This window comes from Pinus tabuliformis, chromosome 7, assembly GCF_031772625.1.
Source record: "Pinus tabuliformis cultivar Carrire ecotype Pingquan chromosome 7, CPIR1, whole genome shotgun sequence".
NCBI classification, from domain to species: Eukaryota; Viridiplantae; Streptophyta; class Pinopsida; order Pinales; family Pinaceae; genus Pinus; species Pinus tabuliformis.
Genome location: NC_142293.1, coordinates 1,610,410,939 through 1,610,419,866, shown reverse-complemented (window position 1 = coordinate 1,610,419,866; position 8,928 = coordinate 1,610,410,939). Strand labels below are relative to the sequence as shown.

The window sequence follows — 8,928 nt, the reverse complement described above, 5'->3', positions numbered from 1 at the left end:
CACTAAATTGTTCTGAACAATAATACCACCTTGGTAATGATGATTCAATGATAAAGACATCATGAACTTTATCCACCCTACACTGCTAGGTGTTAGTGGTTTTTTCTATATTTGTTTTCTCCCTGCAGCTAAGACCGCCCCAGTGCCAGCATAATGTGTAATTCCAGTACGGTGTCAGTGTGCGTTTTCTATATTTGCTTTTGCTGCAGTTAACACTGCCACAAGCACTCTCAGGTCGGTAGAAGATGCTATGCTGAAAAGGTAAACTACATGGAATGGTCACAGAGGATGTCAGTGTGCCAGTGTGCCTTTTTCTTTTATTAGCATCAGCTTGCTTTGGAAGAAATTATTTCAGAAATATTAGGTCTAAAAATATAATTAACCAAAATCCAAATATAAAAAATAATATATATATATATATATATATATATATATATATATATATAATATTTTTATTATTCAATCACCCGAAAGCTCTTGGGTTAGGTCAGTAAATAGGCCGAGGCGTGTTGATGCCCTTTGGGTGGCGTCCACTCAGTGTTTAAAACCCTTGACGTAGCGGCTACCCACTAACTCGGTATACGTGAACCACAGTAAGTGAAAAAAAAAATATTTTACTATTCAACCTATTAAACACATTTTCGCATATTATATTTTTTAAATATTTATTTTATTTCTCATTTACCTTAATTTATATTTAATTTTTTTTTGTCCCCAAGAAAAAACTACTAATTTTATTGAATATATAATATAACTTATAAGTTATTGTTTTTCTTTCAAATTCAACTTCACGTTATATTTATGAATATGATTTACATTATAATTCATAATTGTTATTTTTTATATTTTTTTAATTAATTCTATTTGATATAATATATTTATAAATTTGTAAAAATTAAAAATTTTAATAGAAAATATTGATTTAATAATTTAAACTTAAAAGATATTATAATATCATATAAATAAATATTATAATATCATATAAATAAATATTATAATATCATATAAATAAATAATCAAACTCTTTTTTTCTTTTTTCTTTTTTCTTTTTTTCTTTCAGTACGAAAAAAGCTTGATTGTATTAAGGTCCTTTATATCAATGTAAACAGAATGTTAGATACATGACTAAACAGATAGAAGAAAATCATTTCTGCTATAGTTTCTGAAAGCTAATATGAAAGCATAAAAGACAGAAAGTAGATAGAGAAAATAAGTCTATATGTGTGATATAAATAAGGAAACAAAACTTTACCAGATTGATTACTTATATAGGTAAAATTCCTTTTAAGGAGCATCCTCTGCCATGTAGGAGAAAGTTAAATAATCAAACTCTATCTTTATCTCCGATGTTGTTCATGTATGCACAGTATCCATAAAGATAATCAATTTAAATAATTACATCAATTTTTTTATGTAAGTTATAGCTGAAATTAGCTTACTATTTTACGAGCATTACATTTAAGCTGACCCTTGTGAAAAAAATTGGAAAATCCTTTCTGATTATCTCTCATAGTAAAGTTCCACTATGCCAATGAAACTTTAATTTTTCCGCTGACCTGAAAAATATAGATCAAGGACAAGGTTTCGTTTCGTTTTGTTTCCACTCTAAATTGGAAATGGTTTTAATTTAAAGTGAAACTGTTTGTGGGATAAAAATTCCTGCGGCAACAGAAAAGATCTGGTCGTGCCAAAATAATTTTCTTCCATTTTCGACGAAGAGATACTCCGACTCTGATAGTGCGATCAGAAATATATACTTATCCTTTACTCCTAGTCCCTGGGATTAAAATATTTCGTCTTTCCATTTCCAAACAAAGGACTCACTTATTTTTATCAGCCTCCCTCCAAATTCCAAACATCGACTATAATCGAAGATACTTAGATATTTCATTAAAAGTAAATCTTCCGTGTCATTCCATTCACCAAAAAAAAATGAGAGAACTACATTAATTTTTACAATGACCACATTAGTCTTATGTTTCTATTTACAGGCCTGCAACTGTAATGGGGAAGTAATTAATGTTGTGAAAAGTCTGTATAAACAGTTCTACATCACCGTGCTTCTTCCAGAATTCAGATCCCTTTATTTTTCTTCTGGTGACTGACAAATGCTTCTTCCAGAATTCAGATCCCTCTATTTTTCTTCTGGTGACTGACAAATGAATGAACACATGGAAGCCACACAATCAGCCGATCAGCGGTCCCTTCATGCCGTATTATTTCCGTTTCCGCTGCAGGGACACATAAAACCTTTCATGAATTTGGGCCATGTTTTGTGGTTACAGAATTTGTCCAAAGGCGTCTGGCTGATTCCATTATGGGATAAACTGAGAGGGTTTTATTTTCATCTAACCTTGTATTAAATCCTACAGAAAAACGATATTTTGAAACTGTAATATATTTCATAGTGTAATTAAAATTAGTAAAATGAACCCATAAAGGGGTCATAAATGGAAATAAAAGTAAAACTCTAAACAAGAAGCCAAATGTGCATGTAACCATGGATGCAAAATTGGGAGTAGAATTGTATGTTAAACTAGCCATCAAAACAAGATGTAAACAATGACACAAAAAGGGTTTTAAAGTAGAATTTAAAAAGGGTGCAACACTAGACACAAAGAAGGGAACAAAATAGGGCATACAACAGGATACCAAATTGGTCGCAAATAAGGATGCAAAAATGGACACCAAAATGAGGATGCAAAGAATAGTGTAAAATTAGGATGTAAAATTGGGTTCAAAAAGGATATAAGAAAAGACACAAAACAAGATGAAAAATGGGACTAGAAAATGGTAAAACCAAGGATGCCAAAAATGATGCATAACTAGATGAAAACCAAAACTAAAATCTAGGTGCAAAATGAGATGCAAATGTGGACACAAAATGTGGTAGAAAAAGGATGCAAATTTGGATGCCAAAAATGATGCAAAATTAGATACCAAAAAGCATGAAAAAATGGACATAAAAAAATGGTGCAAAATTGTACACAAAAGTAGAAAAAATGGTTCAAAAATTTGCATAAAAATGGCTCAAATTTGGATGAAAATTGAGATGCAACATTGGATGCAAAATCAGGTGTAACAAATGATTCAAAACATGGCTCAAAAGAAAATGCAAAAGTAGACGTAAAAAATGGCTCAAAATTGAATGTAACATTAAACACAAATTGGGATGCAAAGGTGGACGCAATAAATGGTTCAACATAGGATGAAAATTTAGATGCTCAAAAGGATGCAAAATTAGATGCAGGAAATGGTGTTAAAAATGATGCTAAATTGGATGAAACAAATTATGAAAAATTAGATCCAAAATATGGTGCAAAATAGGATGCAAAAAAGGAAGATAAATAAAACACAAAAATGGATGCAAAAATGGATGCAAAATTTGGCACTAAACCAGATTCAACATATGGTGAAAAATTGGATGCAAAAAATGGTGTAAAGAAGGCCAAAAAAAAATGAGAGAACTACATTAATTTTTACAATGACCACATTAGTCTTATGTTTCTATTTACAGGCCTGCAACTGTAATGGGGAAGTAATTAATGTTGTGAAAAGTCTGTATAAACAGTTCTACATCACCGTGCTGCTTCCAGAATTCAGATCCCTTTATTTTTCTTCTGGTGACTGACAAATGCTTCTTCCAGAATTCAGATCCCTCTATTTTTCTTCTGGTGACTGACAAATGAATGAACACATGGAAGCCACACAATCAGCCGATCAGCGGTCCCTTCATGCCGTATTATTTCCGTTTCCGCTGCAGGGACACATAAAACCTTTCATGAATTTGGGCCATGTTTTGTGGTTACAGAATTTGTCCAAAGGCGTCTGGCTGATTCCATTATGGGTAATAGGAATCATATGAATATACGATTCGAAAATCTGCCTTACGGCCTGCCAATTTAATGTTTGGGAATGAAATAATGATTGGAATCGAAATAGATTTACGTATGGAAAGATCAAATAGATTTATGTAGGGTAGGAAAACTTTTTGGGTATTTCTGAGTAAAATCTAAGATTACAGATTCTGAAAATATTCCAAAATCTAATTCCTGATGATAGAATATTCCAAAATCTAATTCCTGACGATAGATATTCCAAAAATGACAATAGAGACAAGTTTTCTCCACTATCTTATGTAAACAATCTTGGTCTGTTTCAGTCGTGAAGGGACTCTTTCAACTGGGCTGGGGCACATTGAAGCGTCACAATTTTTCATTATGGGGTTGGATGCGGCCATTTTTATGATCAAAGGGCGATTCAATTTATTGACCACATGGTTGGTTTTATCCAATAAACAATAGAGGTGGAGGGCATATCAAAATTTTCACAATTTTTTTTTTTGAGGATGTTAGGAATATAATTTACGTAAAAGTAATAAATATAGATAATAAACAATAATCAGAATATATTATTTATTTAATTATATATTATGTTATTCTTATTAATACATTTTTAATGTATATTCTTGTATTTTAATGAAAATCTGTCTTTTAAAATATTTCACTTGAAGAACCGACTCTATTCGCTTCAGAGGAAGTATCCGAAAAAGTAAAAAGTAAAAAATATAAAATTCTTAAATAAATAGGAACAAATAGCTTCTTAGAGATGTTGATTTCGCCCTAAGCATGGCTATATCCTCAATCACTGACCTGCAAGTCGGATAAAGACTAGGGTTACCCAAAATGTGGAAACCCCTCTGCTAGACTATGGAAGATGGATTTGAAAAAGATAGGACAAAATGATTTGGGAAGGATACTAGGGTTTTTAATCGAAGATACTTACATATATTACATTAAAAGTAAATCTTCTGTGTCACTCCATTAACCAAAAAAAGGAGGGACCTACATTAATCTGTACAATGTCCCCATTACTATTATGGTTCTATTTACAGGCCTGCAACTGTAATGAGGAAGTAATTAATGTTGTGAAAAATCTCTATAAACAGTTCTACATCACTGTGCCTCTTCCAGAATTCAGGTCCCTCTATTTTTCATTTCGTGACAAATGAATGAGCACATGGAAGCCACACAATCAGTCGATCAGCGGTCCCTTCATGCCGTATTATTTCCGTTTCCGCTGCAGGGCCACATAAAACCTTTCATGAATTTGGCCCATGTTTTGTCCACCCGCGAGTTCTATATCACTTTCGTGGTTACAGAATTTGTCCAAAGGCGTCTGGCTGAATGTGGGGTGATTTTGACCCATGATGATGATTCCATTATGGGTAATAGGAATCATATGAATATACGATTCGAAACTCTGACTGACGGCCTGCCTCCCCGAAATGGGTCTACACTGAATCAAAATGTTCCTGTCCTCTTCCAATCTATGACCGCTAACGCTCATCTTCACTTCTGCAAGTTGATGGAGAGGCTCCACCATCTTCCCAACGTTCCTCCAGTCACCTTTATAGTGTCGGATGGACTTTTATTGAGGACGCAGGATGTTGCGAACGAATATGGTATTCCCAGAGTTGCCTTCTAGCCGACCAGTGCCTTCGGTTTCACCGCTTACTTTTCCATTCCTCTGCTCATCGACGAAGGATATCTTCCTCTCAAAGGTACGCAACAAATGCCAACATCATAGTTGTTTGTTCTGCGAATTGTAAATAAGCTACGTCCTTTTTCCTTCTATTTACATCCACGCACAAGCAATCAAGCTGCATCCTGCAACCAACTAAGGGGATGGTGATATATGGAACTTTTAAGTCTTGCGTAGGTTAAGAATCTAGTATTGATGGCCATTTCTAGATTTCTGCATTTCATTTTTGTGTGCAGGAAATATGTTAATTTTTTGTGTATCAAAATCAATCACAATTTAAAATGTATCACCCAAAGATTTATACTCCGATTTAAAATGAATCTGTAAATTTAATGTAGAGTAAAATAGTTTTATTGATAAAAACTTTTCGGTTATTTCAAGTAAAATCTAAAATTACAGATTCTAAGAATATTTCAAAATCTAATTTATAAGAAATATTCCAAAAATGATAATAGAGACCAGTTTTCTCCACCCAGAAAACAGTAATATTACATGGGCTCTATGGATATAAACTATCTTGGTCTGTTTTCTAGTCGTGAGGAGAATCTTTCAACTGGGGCACATTGAGGCGTCACAATTTTTCGATGCGTCACGGAAAATGAACGAAGAGATTTTAAAAGGAATTAGACTTTGTCCAATCTGTATATGGGCTATTGCCCGAAATGTTTGACCGGGTAAAGGACATTGCTAATATTGTCCTAGGCATTTTCTGTACTTTGTTCCTCGTATGAAATGAGGGTGTTTGATTTGAGTTACCTGTTTTATTATCATCTCTTTGGAAAATTGATAACAAAGTTGTTTTAAAATTGATCTAAATTCCTAAAAATAAAGTTTTATAAACAAAGTTTACTTTAAGATATGGAATGTATACGATGGAAAGTTGATGGAATAAATACAATGTGTTAAGAAACTGGATAATCTTAATTATATTTTGATCTCTATGGGTGGAAATGCCTAGCTTACACGATCCAAACGGTCGCATATTATCTACCCACACCACATTTTGAAAATGATTGCGTTGTTGAAACAATTGTATACATGTCATATCTTTTGTAGTTTCAATCTGTTCTTCGCACTTTGGATGGAATTGCCATTGTACTTTGTATTGTGATGAATAATGTTTGTGTTTTACAGATGAAAGCTGCCTCACCAAAGAATATCTTGATGAAGTGAGAATCACTTGCATCCCAGGAATGCCCCCGCTGCGGTTGAGGGAGCTGCCCAACTTCCTCTTAGTCACAGACATTTCGGACCCTGGTTTTCAGAGTGGAATAATGGTAGGCCAAGGTACATTATCCGCAGCTGCATTACTAGTTAACACATTCGAAGAACTGGAACGCCCAGTTTTGGAGGTGCTCTCAGTTAACTTCCGTGTATATGCCCTCGGTCCTCTACTGTTATCTCAATCATTTCATTGTAAGAGTAAAGAAGGACCCTCGGATGAATTGAGTATGTGGAATGAAGAAAGTTGCTGCCTTACATGGTTGGAAACACAGAAACCATGTTCTGTCGTGTACGTTTGTTTGGGAAGCATTGCAGTTTTGTCAAATGAACAACTACTGGAATTTGCATGGGGATTGGCCTCCAGCAACCACCACTTTTTGTGGGTTATCCGGCCAGACATTGTTAATGGTGAATCTGCCATATTGCCAAAGGAATTCATTGAGGAAACAAAGGATAGAGGTCTGTTGGTGGGGTGGGTGCCCCAGATAAAAGTATTGTCCCACCCTTCTTTGGGAGGGTTTCTCACTCATAGCGGGTGTGTTGGGGATTTTTCTGTCAAAATCCCAAAAACACAATATGAAATGCACGCAGAGAACAATGCTCTGTTTCTCTCCAGGATTTTTACACAGCGGAAAGCTAAAAATTATTTATCAGAACATAGTATTACACCCATAAACTAGGATCTGTATTCATTAAAATGAAAAGCCTGATACAAAATTCTTCCTCTTCCTGCTCAGAGGGATTAACCAAAAGAAAAACACAGTACTACTCTATTCATTCAGTTCAGATTACATTCTATGCTGCTGCATATTGTAAAACATACATCACTTGCGCTGCTGCGCTTCTACACCCTTACACACACACTGTGTCCACTAAAACAGACAACTACAATTACATACAAAATCTGAATGGTATTGATGAATAATTATGGAGTCCCATACTGTGAACTGCTCGAGGCTGTCCTTCACGTCCTTGACTGAGTTGAGCTTTTACTCTGGTAGTTGAAAATTCAATGTGCAGGAGCTTGAACGCAACCTACCTCCTTCTCGCCCATACTAAAAATTGAAAGCTTCTGCCTGCTATGCTGTACTGTTCCATGCTCACTTTAACTGCCTCCGCGCCAATTCTCTGTTTCTCCATATATTTGAAAACATACATAAACGCTGCAAAATACAAATAATTTGCCTTTGGGTGGATTTCAAACATTATACAATTTGGTTTTGGGAAGCCATCGGGTCCGTGCTTCATCGCATAGCGCTCATATATAAAACGGTTGTGAACCCATGGTTTCCCCGATTTCGATAATACATAAAATACATTGAAAATGCCCTGAGCGCGGACTTGAAAATTTATTAAAAACTATTTATAATGTTGTCGGGTCCGCTCCATCGCGTCGCAACTTTACTCATGTTAAAGACCCCGACCCTATGACATTGCCGATAGCGATGTGCCGATAGCGATATCGGCGATCGCTCATCGCAAACACAAAAGCTTCTTTATAAGTCCTTCACTTCGACTTCGCCGATGCGATATCGGCGATCGCTCGTCGGCGATATTTCATATCGCTGCCGCTGCCTGCCTCCGATGCTCCAACCCGCCGATATGCCGTCTTGCCGATACGCCAACACGATCTGGACCGTTGATCGATTAGATCTGACGGCTGAGGTTAAAGCGGATCTTTAAGCCTGCAAATTTATGTTGAAGCGAATTTTTCTCCTGATCCTTGGTGAAACGTACGGTTTATTGTCCTCATGCTGCTGCATGGCTCAACTGTATCGCAGTTGAAATTATATTTTCAACACTCCCCTTTAATTTCAACTGTCGGGCCTTCAATCATACCCAAACACTTCCTCAAAAATTCAAAGCTTTTCTGATCCAAAGGCTTTGTTAAAATATCTGCAAGCTGTTCCTGAGTCCTGCAATGTTGTAAACTGATTTCTCCATTAACCACCAATTCTCTGATGTAATGGAACTTTGTGTCAATGTGTTTGGTTCGTTTGTGAAACACAGAATTCTTGGACAGTGCAATAGCAGAGCTATTGTCACAATAAATTACTGTTGCTTTTGCCTGCTCTTGGCCTAGGCTTCTCAACATCCTTCTCATCCACACTGCTTGACATGCTGCTGCTGTAGCTGCCACGTACTCTGCCTCTGCTGTAG

At 35.5% G+C, this 8,928-nt stretch overlaps 1 pseudogene; it reads left to right on the top strand.

The window, feature by feature from the left end:
* The first annotated feature begins 5,019 nt into the window (after window positions 1-5,019).
* LOC149254341 (linamarin synthase 1 pseudogene) lies at window positions 5,020-7,448 on the top strand (annotated as a pseudogene).
* Window positions 7,449-8,928: the final 1,480 nt, after the last annotated feature.